This window comes from Ovis aries, chromosome 15 (genome assembly GCF_016772045.2).
Source record: "Ovis aries strain OAR_USU_Benz2616 breed Rambouillet chromosome 15, ARS-UI_Ramb_v3.0, whole genome shotgun sequence".
Classification (NCBI taxonomy): domain Eukaryota; kingdom Metazoa; phylum Chordata; class Mammalia; order Artiodactyla; family Bovidae; genus Ovis; species Ovis aries.
The window spans coordinates 45861587-45879473 of record NC_056068.1 but is presented as its reverse complement, the minus strand read 5'-3'; the positions used below and the strand labels follow the sequence as shown (position 1 = coordinate 45879473).

The 17887-nt window shown below is 38.3% G+C and overlaps 1 protein-coding gene across 1 annotated transcript in view; it reads right to left on the bottom strand.

The window, feature by feature from the left end:
- LOC114118411 (interferon-induced very large GTPase 1-like) overlaps positions 1 to 16250 on the bottom strand; it is a 49106-nt gene extending 32856 nt beyond the window's left edge. The window contains 1 exon segment of the mRNA XM_060399975.1: positions 16130 to 16250. The gene's annotated coding sequence lies outside the window, so the exon portion shown is untranslated.
- Between the last annotated feature and the right edge of the window lie 1637 nt (positions 16251 to 17887).

Sequence of the window (17887 nt, the reverse complement as noted above, 5' to 3'; positions counted from 1 at the left end):
GCTAATCAATGAAAATAGTAAAGTGGCAGGATATAAAATCAACACACAGAAATCCCTTGCATTCCTATACACTAATAATGGGAAAATAGAAAGAGAAATTAAGGAAACAATTCCAATCACCATTGCAATGAAAAGAACAATATATAGGAATATATCTACCTAAAGAAACAAAAGACCTGTATATAGAAAACTATAAAACACTGGTGAAAGAAATCAAAGAGGACACTAATCGATGGAGAAATATACCGTGTTCATGGATTGGAAGAATCAATATAGTGAAAATGAATATACTACCCAAAGCAATCTATGCTGCTGCTGCTGCTAAGTCACTTCAGTCGTGCCCAACTCTGTGCAACCCCACAGATGGCAGCTAAATTTTGCTAAGTTTTTTTTTTATCACTTTGTAACAAGAATCTTCCTCCTTCTGTTTCTAATAACATGTTCCTCAATTACTTCTGAGCTCTCACTGCAGCATACTTAAAGATTAGAAAATGGATTACCACAACTCAAAACACAGATATCCCAGTTACTGTCAGGAGTCTGGCAAGACTTAGCTGCGTGCTGTATTCAACGTTTATAAGGCAGCACTCCAGGTGTTGACTGAGTTGTATTTTCATCTAGAGTTTCAACTATAATAGCTGCTCTTAGCTTATACATATTGACAGAATTAATTTTCTTGTGATTTTTAGGACTGTTCACAGTTCCTGGCCACATTATCTTTTCCATAGGCCTTCCTTCAACATGATAGCTTACTTCTGCAAGTCAGCAGGAGGGAAAATTATTTCTAAAGAAGGGCTGAGTCTCTCTTAAGGCCTTTTGTCTGATTAAGTTGAGCCTATCCAGGATAATTTTCCTTTTGGTTAAAGCAAAATCAATTGATTTGGGTCCTTAATTTTATTTGAAAATTTCTTCATCTCTGCTACATTCTATTGTTTAGCAGCAAAGGGAGGTCATTGGGTAGGCCTTGAATCATGGAGCTACACTCATTTGCGTGCCAAGTGGTAAGCATATGAGAAGTCCTCAGTCCAGTATTTGACATAAATAGATGGGGAAACAGTGGAAACAGTGTCAGACTTAATTTTGGGGGGCTCCAAAATCACTGCAGATGATGATTGCAGCCATGAAATTAAAAGACACTTACTCCTTGGAAGAAAAGTTATGATCAACCTAGATAGTATATTCAAAAGCAGAGACATTACTTTGCCGACTAAGGTCTGTCTAGTCAAGGCTATGGTTTTTCCTGTGGTCATGTATGGATGTGAGAGTTGAACTGTGAAGAAGGCTGAGCGCCAAAGAATTGATGCTTTTGAACTGTGGTGTTGGAGAAGACTCTTGAGAGTCCCTTGGATGCAAGGAGATCCAACCAGTCCATTCTGAAGGAGATCAATCCTGGGATTTCTTTGGAAGGAATGATGCTAGAGCTGAAACTCCAGTACTTTGGCCACCTCATGTGAAGAGTTGACTATAAGACTCTGATGCTGGGAGGGATTGGGGGCATGAGGAGAAGGGGACGACAGAGGATGAGATGGCTGGCTTCCATCACCGACTCGATAGACATGAGTTTGTGTGAACTCCAGGAGTTGGTGATGAACAGGGAGGCCTGTTGTGCTGCGACTCATGGGGTCACAAAGAGTCGGACACAACTGAGCTACTGAACTGAACTGAAGAGCTCAATAAATGTTAACACCTCCTGTCTTTTGATTTTTCTAAAGTCTCCGTTGGAACCACAGTCTCGGTGCCCAGAGGGATGTGGGACTCAATGAGGTAAATCCCACTGAAGGGGAAGTGGATATGAAGGAGTTTGCCACCACCTAGCCAAAGGAGAATCAGATTCTCTTACTTATAAGAGTATGCTTCACAGTTTAGGAAAATCTGGAGAGGGGAACTGTTAATGGAGACTTGAAGACCTAAACCAGGGAACTTGGAAGGAATACATATACAGATCAGGTTCCAGGGAATTTTTCAATGCATCAGGGTAGAGTAGAGAAAGGAATTAAGAGAGAAGCATAGCCCAGGGAGTATATGCCATCCAAACAAGTAAGATGGCTGTTATATGAAGATACATATAACCTTGAAGATATCCTTTCAGTTGACCAAAGGGACTTGGAGTTTAGGTCGTTTAGGATTATAACTGAGCTATTCTGTACATGAAATTCATTTGGTGCCTAAAGCTATTCCAGGCAGTAGAGGCAAATTTTAAGAGACGATATTCAGTTAAGATTGCCCTATGAACTAAAATAACCTGAAAAGTGGCAAGGGAAAACATCATGAAAAGAGAAAAGGCTGTTTGAATGGGATGAATAAATTCCAAGGACTAGAGCATCCTTATGGGACCAAGAATGGAAATGTAGGAAAAAGAGAAGCTCCCCAAGGTAGAAGCAGGTTCCAATCTCCAGGAGACCATGAAGACTGAAAGTAGAATGTCAGACCCACACCACTCCAGGGAGAATAAATATAGGGCTTAATGATGATATGTCAAGTCCAATAAAGATTGGGAAGCTTACATACATTGGAGAATGAAAGGAAAGATCAAGACTTAAGGGTCTAAATTAAGGCCAAGGTTTTTTGTTCATTTGATTTTTACTTTAACTAGAAACTACATACCACAACTGCAGTCAGGAACACTGATCCTGTAGGTTTTCTTTCAGAAGTGACTTCCCATCTCCTGAAGCTTCTGCCATGAGATAATAGGCAATATTAGGAAATAGCATTGGAAATTTCCAATTAGGAAAGAATAGGAAACAGCAATATGAAAATTGTTGCCACATGGAATATAACTTTCAAAATTTTGGTATAGACTGAAAGTTAATGGAGATGCTGTTTGTCTTTTCTGCTAATGTTTTAGCAATTCTATTATTTTCTTGTTGTCTCAAAAGGCGGAGATGCTTTCCCTAGGAGATGTGGGAAACTGTAACCCAAAGAAGGCCTCTTCAGCATTTGAAATCCCATAGTCATTGACCTCCATATAGGTTAGGAAAGAACAAAAAGTATAGAACAGTAGCTGTAGCTGCTTTTTCCTTCCAAGACTTTAAGACTAAGACTACTGGCCTAGAATTCTCAGAGCTGCCAGTTCGAGGGCACAGACAAAGACACATATAGGGAAGGGTAGACTTCTCAAAGATTGTTTCCACTGGATAGTCTGGTTCAGATTTGGACAGATATTGTTGTGGCACTGGAAAGCTAGGGAGTCTGTCTGTCCTGTTACACTGTCAGGGTCCTGTCATTCTTCATTCTCCATGAGTAAGTGTGCTGAGTGATGGGTAGGAGTTGAATGTGTCAGAAGATATTTTTCAAGATTACCTTCCCTGAAGGGAACTGGCACACTATGGATATATCCCCACATTAGGAGATGATCTGCCTGTGATTTGAAAGCATTGGTTTATACCCCAATGGACACAACCTTTGATCATCAAGCAGCATGGTAAAAATAAGATTTTATATTGACTACAGAAAGTGTAATGTGGAAATCAATCCATATATTTAATTCTTGCTAAAGACTGAATCCTTGGTATCTATTGTAACCTAACAAAAATGATCTCTGCTGAAGATGAATGCAGAGGCCTTTACTAGGTGTATGTAGTTCCAGAAGACACTAGTATTTTCCTCAAGAGTAAATCAATTTTACACTTAAATTGTATACGAGGATCCCTCCCTTCCACCTCCAACTAGAGTGTCTGGGAAGAAGTCCTCTGAAGTCACATAAAAATCACGTTTGTCAGTTCCAGCAGGGATCTAGTAACAGTAATAGTCATAGAACTATATCATTGTTGAAGATTCTCTTTTGTCTTTTATCGACTTATTCTGAAAGAAAAATACATACAAAATAGTGTGTATATTTGAGCACGTGTGTATAAGGCACTTGTTCTAATAGTTTCCAATGTCAATGAGTCATTCTTTGTAGCTTTGTGTGCCTCACAGCTGATACTGGCGCTGTTCAATGAAAGAGAAGTAGAGGTATGTGTAGCAGGAAGAAGGATGAGGAGAAGAAAAGATTCTTTTAGTTCTTGTCTGCTTTGCTTTTGCCTACAGGGAAGGACTTTTGGACTAGAGGTAGATTATTTAGCCATTCTTCATGGTGATGGAATGATTTTATCAATGGTTTCTCTACCTTTCTTATAATATGAATATGAAGTGAAATGTTAGTCTCTTAGTTTTCTCCAACTCTTAGTGACGCTATGAGCTGTATGTACCCTGCTAGGCTCCTCTGTCCATGGAGTTCTCCAGGCAAGAATACTGGAGTGGGTTGCTGTTCCCTTCTCCAGGGAGTCTTCCAAACCCAGGGATCAAACCCATGTTTCCTGCATTTCAGACAGTTTCTTTACTGTTTGAGTCACCAGGGAAGTATATAATTTTGGTCAATTTGTGTGCCAAATTATAGAGATGGATTTAAAGAAGTCAAGAGTCTATTCAAAACAGGCAGAAATTGCAACAAATTAATGCAGGTGTTAAGGATTGTAATGTCCTCACTCTTCTGACTGATTGAATTTGACTTGGTTTTAAACCAAATTAAAGTTAAAAACATGAGTTAATCTTTGAAAGTAGTTGTCCTCAGACTTTATATTGAGGAATGATTACCTGAGGACATCTTAAAAATGTGGATTCCCAGCTCCACTCACAGTGAATCTGACATGGAGGGTCTAGCTTATTGCTCAGGAACTATGGTTTTTATAAGCACCTCAACTTTCATTTTACAAATGCTGCCAAGTGGTGAATCACATTAAAAAGAAAAAAAAAAACTCTCTTCTAGGAAAACATTTTTTAGTGGAGAAAAGTTCGAAGTGTAAAAAATAAATTTGCCATTTCTGTTGGCCTGAACATGATGATGTATCATTTGACTCTCTTTACTTCTTAGTTTCCAGTGGAGGTACTCTTTCTGTCTCAGTATTTGAATGAATACACATGAAAATTCAACTATTGTGCTAGAAGAATGTTCAGCTGAGTTAAATTTTTTAAGAGTTTAACTTCAAAGGATAAAGAAATGGAAAGGCCTGTGCAGAGGTATAAAGCTTTTTAAGGAGAGAGGTAGGCTAGATCCAGAAATGCTGCTGACATGTGACTGAGTCTAATATGGTCAGAAAAATTACCTGAAATTTCTGATAATTTCAGAAATTACCAAAGAAAAAAAAATAGACTATTTCCCAGAGCTGTAGTAGGCCTGATTGGCCATAATGAAAATTTAGATCAAATGTTATATGAAGTTAACAACAGAAACAACTCTGTTTACTATATCCTGGAAATACTCTCCTATTCATAGAATACATAGTAAGGAGTTTGAATATTAAGCAAATGAACAATCTTGGTTATTTATAGATATATTATTAATAAAAGCAGACAGATGTCAGAGTTCCCAGTAGTAGCATGGTGTTGACACATGATATTATAGCACTATGTTCAATATTCTTAAGGAATATGATTTGGATCCTAAGATTATCTGTCAACCAAATTAGTAAAGGAAAAAGTAAAGCTACTAGTGTAAATGATTTTTATTGTATAAGGTAAAAATTGAAAACAGTTATAATGAAAATTCTAGCTAGTTCATACAAGCAATGAATGCTTGAGAGGGTATGGAGAAAGGGAAACCCATGCACTGTTGGTGGGATGTAAATTGACATAGCCATTAAGGAGAACAGTATAAATATTCCTTCAGTTCAGTCGCTCAGTCATGTCCGACTCTTTGCAACCCCATGAATTGCAGCACGCCAGGCCTCCCTGTACATCACCATCTCCTGGAGTTCACTCAGACTCATGTCCATCGAGTCCGTGATGCCATCCAGCCATCTCATCCTCTGTCGTCCTCTTCTCCTCCTGCCCCCAATCCCTCCCAGCGTCAGAGTCTTTTCCAATGAGTCAACTCTTTGCATGACGTGGCCAAAGTACTGGAGTTTCAGCTTTAGCATCATTCCTTCCAAAGAAATCCCAGGGCGATCTCCTTCAGAATAGACTGGTTGGATCTCCTTGCAGTCCAAGGGACTCTCGACAGTCTTCTCCAACACCACAGTTCAAAAGCATCAATTCTTCGGCGCTCAGCCTTCTTCTCAGTCCAACTCTCACATCCATACATGACCACTGGAAAAACCATAGCCTTGACTAGATGGACCTTAGTCGGCAAAGTAATGTCTCTGCTTTTGAATATGCTATCTAGGTTGGTCATAACTTTTCTTCCAAGGAGTAAGCATCTTTTAATTTCATGGCTGCAGTCACCATCTGCAGTGATTTTGGAGCCCCCAAAAATGAAGTCTGACACTGTTTCCACTGTTTCCCCATCTACTTCCCACAAAGTGATGTGACTGGATTCCATGATCTTTGTTTTCTGAATGTTGAGCTTTAAGCCAACTTTTCCACTCTCCTCTTTTACTTTCATCAAGAGGCTTTTTAGTTCCTCTTCACTTTCTGCCATAAGGGTGGTGTCATCTGCATATCTGAGGTGACTGATATTTCTCCCGGCAATCTTGAATCCAGCTTGTATTTCTTCCAGTCCAGCATTTCTCATGATGTACTCTGCATAGAAGTTAAATAAGCAGGGTGACAATATACAGCCTTGACGCAATCCTTTTCCTATTTGGAACTAGTCTGTTGTTCCATGTCTAGTTCTAACTGTTGCTTCCTGACCTGCATACAGATTTCTCAAGAGGCAGGTTAGGTGGTCTGGTATTCCCAACTCTCTCAGAATTTTCCACAGTTTATTGTGATCCACACAGTCAAAGGCTTTGGCATAGTCAATAAAGCAGAAATAGATATTTTTCTGGAACTCTCTTGCTTTTTCCATGATCCTTAAAAAACTAAAAATAGAACTAAAATGTGACCCAGCAATCCCACTACTGGGCAGTTACCCAAAGAAAACCATATTTCAAAAAGACACATGTTCATTGCAGCACCATTTACAATAACCAGGATATGGAAACAACCTAAGTGTCCATCAAGAGAGAAATGGATAAAGAAGAAGTGGTACATATACACAATGAAATATTACTCAGTCATAGAAAGGAATGAAATTGGGTCATTTGTAGAGATGTGGATGGACCTAGAGACTTTTATACAGAGTGAATTAAGTCAAAAAAAGAAAAACAAATATCATATATTAATGCATATTTGTGGAATTGGAAAGAATTGCCATAGATGATCTTATTTATAAAGCAGAAATAGTGACACAGATGTAGAGAACAAATACATAGATAGGTATCAAGGGGGAAAGGAGGACGGGATGAATTGGGAGGTTGGGACAGACATATACATACTATGTATAAAATAGATAACAAATGAGAGCCTACTGTATAGCACAGGAAACTGTACGCAGTGCTCTGTGGTAACCTAAATGGGAAGGAAATCCAAAAAAAGAGAGGATATATGTATTTGAATAGCTGATTCACTTTGCTGTACAGTAGTAACTAACACAATATTATGAAACAAATATACTTAATAAAAACTTAAAAAATTCCAGTTAGCTCAATACACCACAAGGTGGTATAGGTGAGGATACTCTGTGTGTGTTTATGTTTCATGGTAATGAGAATAAAAATGTACCAAGCTGGTAAAAATTTATTTTTGAATGTGACATATAAAAATGAAAGTTAGTAATGACATTACAGGGTGATTACTTTTTCTCTCTGTGTGTGCATGCTCAGTCATGTCCAACTTTTTGTGACCACATGGAATGTAGTCCCGCAGGCTTTTCTGTCCATCATCCTAACTAATGAAATCATAAAATGAAATAAAGAAATCTCAATTGGTATCACAAAAGTAGACAAAAAAAGCTTCAAAAGAAGAAATTATGGGTACATGTAAATAAGTGACAGGAATAAGTCAAAATTTTCACCCTTATGTATATGCTAGTAGAACTGTGTGTAAACACACATCAAGACTTATCCACCAGAATGTTCATAGCACCACTATTCATAAAAGTAAAAAACTGGAAACCATCCTGATGTCCTTTCACAGTCACATGGTAAATAAAAAGTGACTTATTGATACAATAATAAAAATGATATCATGGTGATACGCAACAATATGGGTAAATCTCACAATTTTAAGTTTTGAAACAAGCCAAATACAAAAGAATACATATAATATGGTTTCATATACAGAAAGATAAGTACCTGCCAAACGAATTTGTAATATCACAAGTCTGAGTAATGACTAGTGTAAACTGTTAGGAAGTAGAGAGATTAATGAAAAGAAGTAGCTAAGAGTATGAGAGATTGTTCTGGAATATGGACAGTGTTCTAATACTCCATCTGGGCATGGTTATGTGGTCAATTTGGGATACTTCATTAAACTATAAATACTGGTAGACTCTAATCTCATGATCTTCCATATGGTTTGAGAAGTCATGGTCAGTGGAAGAAGGAACAAAGAGACCAGGTGAGAAGACCAAAGCAGTCTTTGTTCCATGCCAGGAGGACTGTCAAGTTAATCTGTGTTGTTCCTAATTAGGGTAAAGTCACAGGCACATGTTTTATGGTTATTGGGCTCAAATCTTCATTGTCACATGAACAGAAAGCAGAGAATCTCAGACCTTCTATGGAAAACCCCCTGAGAACCTGTTTGTTTTCCTGAGCTAAAAAGCCTGAACATGGTCAGTCTGAGACAGATTTGAGGGTACAGTTGGACAGGATTAGAGGCAGAATTGTAGTTCTTTAGGATAAGAGTCAGGCCACTGGGAAATGGAGATTTTCAGAGACTAGAAGGTAAATTTAGGCTTATTATTAAATGACTTGCCCCTGTAAAAAAGGAGAGCATAATTCTTTGTTTAATTTCCTGGAGAATGGCATTGAAACATGTATACTATCATGTAAGAATCGAATTGCCAGTCTATGTCCGATGCAGGATACAGTATGCTTGGGGCTGGTGCACGGGGATGATCCAGAGGGATGTCATGGGGAGGGAGGTGGGAGGGGGGTTCATGTTTGGGATTGTATGTACACCCGTGGTGGATTCATGTCAATGTATGGCAAAACCAATACAATCTTGTAAAGTAAAATAAAGTAAAAATGAAAATTTAATTTAAAAAAAATTTCCTGTTGTCTAAGAAAAACACAGATAAAGTTGTGGGGACATCTATGTGATAGGAAAATAACTTGTATTCAGATAACGTGTATTTAGAGATCTGTGACACCCCCTAACTCAAAGTTCCTTTCTATTACACCTCAGATTCTAAAGAGGAAGACTGTGGAGAATAGGCCTCTTAGCCATATTTAGCAGAAATTCAGTAGAAGGGATATAGTTGATGACACAGATGTTATAAAAGTTCAGATATTTGTTCACTTTTCTAATCTATATTGCTCTCTAGCTTGTTAAAGTTCATGAATACTATTAATTCCAACTTGCTGAGATTGTCAGGAAGCTTTAAGCTATTCAAACTCAAGATGTCTTCTCTCAGAAATAGGAATTTTTTTGACTCTTTTGTCCTAAGGAAATTGCACATGTATATGTGGTTTGGGTGTGTATATAAAAAGAAAGAGGTCAATACATTGTCCCATTTTAAGACTTGCATACAGCTACCAAGAACAAGATGGTATTAATGAAGACAGATATAAGTCCATGGAAATGGAAGAGTACAGAGGATCTAGAAATACACTCATATGTATACACTACAGCGATTTGCAAAGAAGAGTGGAAAATCTATTCAACAAATGGTGCTGGGACAATTAGATATCCATGTTGAAAAAATCTGATCATTGACCCTGCTTTATACCACACCCAAAATAGCTCATCACACCACACCCAAAATAACTCAAAATAGACCAAAACTTAAATGTGAAAATTAACCTATTAAACTTCTGAGTGAAAGAAGAGTGAAAAATATTAATATTCATGGCCTTGCAGTAGGCAAAACTTTCTTAGGACACTAAAATCATGAGCCATAAAAAAACTGATCAACTAGAGAATCAAAATGAAAAATTTGGCTCTCTCTGAAAATTACATTAAGTCAATTAAAGGTCTAACTAAAGAATGGAAGAGATATTTTCAATGAATATATCGGACAAAAAACTGGTATCCAAATTATATAAAGACTCTTACAGTTCAATAATATGTAAGAGAATGTAGTAAGAATAGGGCGAAGTGTTTGAGTAGCTGATTTCATTAAAGAAGATGTTGAGTGGTCAGTAGGTGCATGAAAAGATGGTCAATGTCATTAGTCATTAGGGAAATTCAAATTAAAACTGCAATGACAAAACAGAACAAACTCATTAGAAAGGCTACAATTAAGAAGACTGACAATATCAAGTGTCAGAGAGGATATAGAGCAGCTAGAACAGCCTCACTATTGGTAGTAACCATTTCAGAAACTTGTTAGGCACTTGTGAACATGCACACACCATGTGACTCAGACATTGCACTTCTAGATATCTATCCAAGAGAATTAAAATTTTTGTCCACACAATGATTCATGTATAGATGTCCTAGTAGATTTTTGCATAATAGTTAAAAACTGAAAATACTCAAAATGTCCATAAATAGATAGATACTGGGTTGGCCAAAAAGATCTTTTGGGTTTTGTGTAACATGCCCTGAATGAACTTCCTGGCCAATCTAATAGCTAAGCGAAATACACTATACAATAAAATACTGCTTAATAATAGAAATGGATAACTACTCATACAAGCAAAAACATGGTTGAATTTAAAATTTATTATGCTGCCTGAAAGAAGGCAACAATGAAAGAATACTTATTGTATTATTCCATTTGTATAAAATGCAAACTAATTTATAGTAAGCCAAAGCATATCTGGTTGCCCGGGCCTGGAGCAGAGGGAGGAATAGACTGCAAAGGGGCACTGTAAATTTTGGGGGATCATGAAAACATTTTCTGTCTTGATCATGGGAATGGTTTCAAGGGTTTAGTGGTCTCAACTTGGCAAAATTCATCAAAATATTTACCTTAAAAGGATACGTTTGTTTGTGCATAGGTCATTTCTCAATAAAATTGACATAAAATAAGAATATAATTTTAAACTAGGATAGAGGAAGCCACATGTTTCCATCTTCTGTGAGACCTTTCAAGTGCAAGAACACAGGCTCATTTATGTGGGAGTACATGCTTACACTTAGACATGACTTCCATGAGACCATTTTATTCCTATATTCTAATTTGCTTTTAGACTAGTGAGGCTTCTGGGAGCATTGTAAAACCACAAAACAAGAGAAGAACTTTTCCCTTTCCTTGGTTTTTACGTTTTTGCCTTCATGTACCTAGCGATTAGTAGCAAATGCCCTAGCTACAGTTGAAACCTGAGGCATTGTCTTGAGGACAGAAAGAAACTGAACTGGGACCTGAGCCAGGAGCAGCCAAGTGTGTAGAGGATGTTTTTAGATAACTGAGGAGACGGAAGAAAAAAGTTGAATCCCTGGGGGCCCAAGGGAATGTGAAACCAGCTTGGGAACAGCCTAGGGCAGAGTTGTACTTCTTACCAGCAAGTGAGACCCTTGAGGTGGAACATAAGTGCATCCCCACTTGCACCCAGTAACTTGTTTAAACCTCTCTCTGCCTTTTGTTTTCTCGGCGCATCCATTCTATTGCCATCTCCCCAGTGTCTCAGGCCCCAAGAGTCTAGTTTCATTCTTCTTCATTCTCTTCTTCACTTCCCACAATCAAATGACTCATCTTCATAAGTTTACATATAATTTACACTTACTGGTCTACTCCTAAGTGCCAGGCACTTTTTGAGACAATGGGGCTAAAGAGATAAATATGAAAAAGGCTGAGTAGGTCCTTTGAACCAACAGTCCAGAAGAGACCCCATAGAGAGGGGTCTATGAATGCAGGAAAGATTACATCAAAGAGAGCATTAGTTGAGGCTCTTTTCGCATTTGGTGATGTCCCTTTCCATTTTTACAGAGTGTAGAAGCTATGTGGTCAGATCTTCCTCATCTTCAAATATTGTCACCTTCAAATTAAGACTCTATTATCCATTCTTGTGTTCTTCCCTCTGGTCCCTAAGGAAGAGGCATCCCTAACCTCTTTGCAATACTAACTCTGTCCTCTAAATCCTGCTGCTACTCACCTCCCTTGGGCTTTTTCTTTCTATCTTTTTCTTATTCTTGGGTGTCAAATATCTTGAATATTTTACTTTTGTGATTGCTTCACTTTGGATAAGAAAACCCGCATCTTCCCATTATGTTTAAATATAGAGTGGATCTTGCCTCCTCCATAAGCTTTTCTTTATATTTCCTTTATTGCCAGATGTCTCTAAAAGGAATTTCAAATTTAGCACTTCTGGCTCAGTAAATGTTTGTTGATGAGATAAATAGCTGAATGCATCCTATCCATTTATTATTATTTAGTTTCACTTCTGCCCTCACCTTTTTCTAGAAAAAGTTCTCTAGAAGCCTGATATTCACATTCTAGTTATCCAGTCCAGGGAGCCTTTCCAGCTTTCTATCCTGTTAAACCTGGGAGCTCCTCTTTGTGGACCATCTCTCCTCCCTTGTACCCATCATGATAACGTACTTTTGAGTGAATGAGATCATACAAGTACTGCTGATTGGAACTTTGGGAAATATTTTTTAAATGTCAGCATTTATCTCACACATATTTATTGAGGGCTTTCAGCATGCTGGGAAATGTTTTAGGTACTAGTGTTGACTAATGAATAAGGCAGGTTAGATCCCTGCCTCTGCAGTGTTTACCTCTACCTGAGGGAAGCAGACCATAAACTTCAAAATATTTGAAGAAGGAAAATAATTTCAGGTTAAGTGTTAGCAAAGAAACAATCAGATAATTGGATGGAGAGTAACCTGAGACTGCTTTTGATCATGTAGTTAGAATATGTGTTTAGAGTCTGCTGCTAATCGTGAGCTGCTTTAGGCTCTTTATGCAGTGTCTAGCCTTTTCCAGTTTCTAGCAAATATCTTGATCCACCAATGACACCACTGGGTATTTATCTAAAGGAAAAGAAAATACTAATTTGAAAAGATCCTCGCCTTCCCTGACCAGGTTCATTCCAGCATTATTTACAACAACCAAAGTGGAAAGCAACATAAATGTTCATTGATTGATGGATGGATAAAGAAAGTTGGTCCATTTCTAATGGAATATTATTCAGCAAAAAAAAAAAAAAAGAGAGAGAGAAAGAGAAATAAATCCTGCCATTTGTGACAACATGGTTTGCCTTGAGGGCTTTATGTTAAGTAAAATGTCAGACAAAGATAAATACCATATGATCTCACTTACATATGGAAGCTAAGATAAAACATAACATAACCAAACACGAACTAAATGATACAGAGAACAGATGGGTGGCTGCCAGAGGGTGGGGGAGAAGAATGGAAAACGGGTGAAGGAGGTACAAAGGCTGACATTTCCAGTTATAAAGGAGTGAGTCCTGGGGATGTTATGTGCAGCATGATGACTGTAGTTGATAGTACACTATTGTGACTTGAAAGTTTCTAAGAAGACCTTAACATTTTTTCATCATAAGGAAAAGTAAAGTATAACTGTGTGGTGATGGATTTTACTAGGCTTGCTGTGGGTTATCATTTTGCAATATATACACATATGGAGTCATGTTGCACAGCTTAACTGATATTATATATGAATTATATCTCAATAAAAGAGAAAAAACTAACAAAATGTTAGCTTGCCTCTTAAACTCTACCTCCTACTGTAGATTTTATTATTTCTGTAGCTCCTCCATGGACTTGGATTCATGGTGTTGAATGGCTTATCCAGTTAGAAACTTATTTTGAATTCCTAACTCTGGCCTTTTGGGGGTATTTTTCTATTTTGATGGGCAAATGGTGATGTGGGCACCTTTTATTTCTTGCAAGCCATTGTTTCCTACTTCTTCACCTAAACTATGTCCCTGTTAGTTACCTACTAAATGCTGGGCATTAGTTTGTGCTATTTGACTGTTCTGTATAAGAAGCTCTCAAATCTGTATATCTTTCCTTGTATGGTCCACCTTTCACAGTGCATCCTGAAACTCATAGCTAAGTCATTAACTTGTTTACAAAACTCAAAAATCCTCATTGGTTTATGATATGATCAAATTAGTTGGTCTTAGCATTCAATCCCCCTCACAATCTGGCAACAATCAACCCAGTCACCCCTTTTCTTCTTTGAAATGTGAAATGAAGTTGCTCAATTGTGTCCGACTCTTTGTGACTCCAGGGGCTGTAGCCTTCCAGGCTCCTCTGTCCATGGGATTATCCAGGCAAGAGTACTGGAGTGGGTTGCTATTTCCTTCTCCAAAGGATCTTCCCGACCTAAGCATTGAACCCCGGTCTCCAGCATTGTAGGCAGACGCTTTACCGTCTGAGCCTTCTGTTATAATATTACTTCTCTCTTATGATTTGGTTATCTGGCTGCAAAGCAGTTGGCATCTTAGCTCCCCCACTGGGGATCAAACCTCAAAAAGTGAAGTCTTAACCACTGGACTGCCAGGGAAGTCCCAACCTAATTCTTTTTACAACCACTCTTTTTCCTTTTCTGAACTTTTAGTTCACTTTCTTCCCATAAAAGCTGTACTCTGTCATCTTGCCTCAATCTCACAGTTTTGTTTACCCTGTATGTTGAGGTGCAGCAGAATATGCCACCTCCAAATCTGCCACTTTGACATGTGGATTGTTCTGAACAGAAGGCATTTAAGACCCAGCAGACTCAGGAAAAGATTTTTTACCTCTCCTTGAACTGCCTGAAAGAATTATATAGAGGGCTTGTACCAGAAAGTCTTAGAGAAGGAAATGGCAACCCACTTCAGTATTCTTGCCTGGAGAACTCCATGGACAGAGGAGCCTGGTGGGCTACAGTCCGTGGGGTAGCAAAGAGTAGAGTGACTGAGAGACTAACACTGTACCAGAAAGAGCTATTACCAGAGACAGCTTTTTTATCAGAAAGACATATTTGCATGGCATCGTAAACATTTGCTTAACAATCATTTGCTCTTCCCATCTGCTTAACTGCCCCCCTCCTCTTTGAAGCCCCAGACCCCTACTGCCTCCTCCTTAGCTTGAGATAGTATATATGCCTCAATTGCCAGACCATCTTTGAGTCTTGGTGGGGATTCTGTAAGTATGTAATTAAAGTTAACGTTGTCCTGTTAATGTTTTATATCAATTCAAATATTAGATCAGCAAAATATTATAGTAGATGAGCATTTCCCAGGATCCTATACTGCTAACCCAATTTGCCTTATTTGTGAAACCTTCCTTTATTCTTCCAGGTCCAGTTAGTTCCCCTCTTCTCTGTATTAGCTATAGCACCTCTTACTTACATGAGTCATAATAAAGTAAACTTTTCATGAGTCCTTTGCTCTTGAAAAGCAGTGATGGTTAAAAGAAATCCATGCAACCTTTTGTGTTCTGATAATTAACTTACTGCAAAGAGCCCCCGTTTTGCATATGACTTTGGTAGGACTCATTTGTGTGTTCCCCTATTACTTATAAGGAGGCCAGACACAAACCCAAGTTTTAAAAATTAACTGCTTTTCTTTCTTTCTTTATTGTTATACAGCAGTTCTTTCTTGGCTACATGTTTTAAATATGAAATTAGACAAAGACCCTTTAAATTCCATTCTTTGCCTCATGAAACTTTCACTGAGCTGTTTGTCCCCCTGATCAATTGGTGTTTGAAACTAAACATTAATTAAACTTCTCTTCCTTTTAGCCCCCTTAAGGTTGACCCATCCTCGTTCTGATCCAGCATACAACCCCTCCTTAATGATTCCTCGTAAGAATAAAAATATTTCCTTTTATACACACCCTCTATTCTGTGTTCATTCTAGCCTGTTGACCCTTCCCTACAAAAGAAAATTGCTGTCTACCTTTCCTTTGAGATGCTTGCAGTTCTGTTTAAATTGTTTTCTCAATTACAATAGTCTCTTTCCCTTGATTGCAATAATCCTTTCAAATGAAGTCTCTTTTTATGTCAGTGTAGATTTATTTTTATTTGACAATAGAAGTTACCAAATTGTTTGTCTCTTTTATTAATGTGCTCCCTTTCTCTCAGATTTGGAGCTGTTTATTGGAACAATGAGAATGTTAGATTCATATTTGTGTTCTCATTGTGCCTTAATCTGCCTTGATCTCTGACTGTCCCTATTCCCGATTTTTGTTTGTTTGTTTTTTTTAGTTTCTGAGTATATTGTTGTATCTCTCTGTCTACCTAATTCCCTCCTTTTCCTTCACTTACCTGCCTCCTTGAGGCCAAGCTCCTGTCTTCAGTTTGCTCCAGAGAGATGAGTGAGAAAGCAGAGCAGGTTCCTTCCCTGAGTCTGGCAGTTGTATCTCCAGCCTAGACCTCAGCTCCTTCTGTGGTAAAACGGCAAGCAGGAAGTGAAAAATTGGTTTTACTTTGGGTTTTATTTTTTTTTAATCTCTTTTTAAAAATCAGCTGATTTAAAGGAATCCTACTCATTTATTTATTTATTCATTCACTCATTCATTTATAATTGTGATTTATATTTATTTATATAATTACGATTAGATAATTGTGATTTATAATTGTGTTTGCATGGTGATTCCTGGGTGTTAAGGTTATTGCAAATGGAAGACTAATGTGGAGGGGAGCGGTGTGTGTGCACATTTATTTATGGTGGCCTGGGATGAGCACCAGATAAAGAACATGGGAGAAGCAGGATAGGGAAAGAATTTCAGAAAAGAGACAAGGGCACCTTAGAATGTCTTCCTCAGGGAACTTGCTTTAACTGCTTTACTGTTCTAGCTGTGTGATTGATTTGAAAATTAACAAAGTTTCAAAATTGTATTAGCTGATGTGGATGCTTCAACACTAACATGAGCTAAATTCTTAAAAGCATATTGTGTGTTTATAGTGAGAAAGAGAATTTTACTGTTATCTAATGACTGAGTGACTGAACTGAACTGAACTGAATTTTATATTAGAGCTTTTGTAGTAGTTTAGTTACTAAGTTGTGTCTGACTTTTGCAACACCATGGACTATAGCCTGCCAGGCTCCTCTGTCGGTGGGATTCTCCAGGCAAGAATACTGGAGTGGGTTGCCATTTCCTTCTCCAGGGGATCTTCCCAACCTGGAATTGAACCCAGGTCTGCTGCATTGCAGATGGATTCTTTGACTGAGCTACAAGGGAAGCAGAGCTTTTGAGTAATGTTAAAAATCTGTTTTCCCTTACACATCTCATGTAAAGCATTTTGTTTCATAGATTATTATCTTACCCCATGATTTAATTCATTATAATTTTGCTTGTAAACAGTACCACCTGCTCCATTGTTCCTCTGTTTCAAGCTGTATATGTCTGTACATGTCTTCTTGGAGAAGAACCTCATGCTCATTTTCCCCAGGACCTCTAGAAATGCTACCCACGACATCTCGTATTTCCCCTTTCCACTCCCAGTGCCCCTGTCTGTCTCCCCTACACGGGCCTGGACTGAGCTGTCTGTGCTGCTCTCAGAGCCCTGACTCCACCTGCGATGCCCCGTCACCGTGTGTGCACTGTAGCTGCTGCCTGTCTGCCTCATTTCTCCCATCCCCCAGCCTCAAACACCCCACCTCCCTTTGTTCCTCCCGGTTGTGGGGGATCTGTCTTATTCATCTTTGTACCCCAAACGTAGTGCATGAACCATATGAACAGAATATCATGATTGAATAAGAAAATGGTTGGTCTGTTTGAGCCTGTGTCTTCAGTAATTCGTGAGAATATTAACAGGCATTTCAGTGAGTGACATGAAACACACAGAAGGTATAAGAAGGGCTGGAGCGGTACCCTTCCCATCACACTTCCCTTTTCCTGCTTTTAGAATAGGAATGGGTGTTTTCTAGTAAGCCAGAGTGTAAATGTCAGCCATCAGTTTGAGTCCAGGATCCAGCAGTTCCTAGCTATATTTGCTTATGAGTGTGGAGAGGGGGACCTAAGTAATGACGAGCAGTCGAGGACTGGAATGAATTTGTGTTAGTAGCACCATCCACTCGCA